A 1,625-nucleotide genomic window follows, 5' to 3' on the forward strand; every position below is an offset into this window, starting at 1 on the left:
TTAAGTAAAATAAAATATATAAAAAATCACAAATTTAGCATTCCAGAACAAAATACAAATAACTCAAACCATATTATGCAGTCATCCAAATACCAAATTATAAATCCCTAATAATACAAATAACAATAATTCAAATTCAAATTATAAAGTAAGGTAATTTCTTTAATTCGCTTCATTTGTCTTTTTCACCTTGAAACAAAAATCCTACACCAAAAAGTAAATAAAATGTTATTAACATATATAAACGAAATAATTCAAATTAATTGAAGAATAAAAGATCATATATATATATATTAAAATTAATTAATTAATTTTTAATTTTTTAACAGTGATATAATTGAAGAGTATGAGCAAGAAATAAAAAAGCTTGCACTAATATTATATATATATATATATATTTTAAAAAATTTTTAACAATGACATAATTGAAGAATACGAGCAAAAAATAAAAAAAAAACTAACAGCCTGGCACTAATGGACTCTTTGAATTCGTCTTGATGGAAAAAGCTAAAAGCATACATAGTTTACAACATATCTTTCGAAATGAAAAAGCTAGCACTTGGATGCAAAAATAATAAAAAAGAGAAAAAGAAGTGGAGCTTACTTTGGTGGTGACTGCTGCTGGTTGAGTGACGTTGATAAACTGTGAAATCAACCCTGAATTGCTAAGAGATGAAGGGAAAGAGATGAAGGTAAAGAGATGTGAAATGTAAGAATTAAGATTAGGGCCGGCTGCTTTAATTGCTTTGACTTTGCTTTAGCTTAAAATTACAATATTAACCTCTAAATTTTAAAACATTTTCAAATAAATTTAGGGATACAAAAGTAATTTAATTAAACGAATAATAAACGAATATTAAAGAATTGATATGTATTCAATTTGTTTATGACCCGTTTATTAAATGAATCCTAAACGAATAAACGAATCAAAATCTTTAAACCTGTATTCGATTCGTTTAATTAGCTAATCGAATCGAATTCACCCATTTATTAAATGAATCAATTTTTTCAAACCCAAACCCATTTAATTCGCATCGAATCGAATCGAATAAACGAATCCTGACCCATATTGTCACCCCTAGTTGATGGGCCTAAAAAAACATGCTAGATACACGGACTTGAAAAATCACGCCAAACATGCGGGCTTGGGAAAAAAAATGTTGGTGGAACTTTTTTAGTGTATGGTGCACGACACCACTTGAGCACAGCACGTGTGGGTTTGTGTGGGCCGGCACAACACAACCCATCAAGTGAGAGGGCCATGTTGTGCTGGCCAATGGACCCCATTAGATCTCAATTTGAGAGCTGACGCGGTCCGTTGGCCATTATTAGGAGTGCTAATATTAATAGTTATAAGAAATAAAATTAACACTAATAATAACATAACAAAAAATCTAATAATCAAATGAGAAACAATCAATAATAACAACAATAAATTAAAAAAAAAAACAAAGACAATACTTCTAATTATTCACCTGCTTCCCTAGTACCACGCTCATGGACTTTGAGATTTCTCAATATTCAACCTTAGAATTTTCATTAATCCGTTTTCAAACTTTAAATCGAGACCCAGCTGTCTCTCTCAGACTTCTAGACATCTGTTCAGAAACAAGAGATTAAGGATA

General features: G+C 29.8%; 1 long non-coding RNA gene across 1 annotated transcript; it reads right to left on the reverse strand.

The window, feature by feature from the left end:
* Window positions 1-871, reverse strand: LOC127899986 (uncharacterized). Its single transcript, XR_008051860.1, has 2 exons — window positions 605-871; window positions 1-204 (listed from the first exon to the last, which is right to left on the reverse strand). It is a non-coding gene; the product is annotated as an uncharacterized LOC127899986 (long non-coding RNA).
* Between the last annotated feature and the right edge of the window lie 754 nt (window positions 872-1,625).

Source organism: Citrus sinensis, chromosome 9 (genome assembly GCF_022201045.2).
Source record: "Citrus sinensis cultivar Valencia sweet orange chromosome 9, DVS_A1.0, whole genome shotgun sequence".
In the NCBI taxonomy this organism is placed as follows: Eukaryota; Viridiplantae; Streptophyta; class Magnoliopsida; order Sapindales; family Rutaceae; genus Citrus; species Citrus sinensis.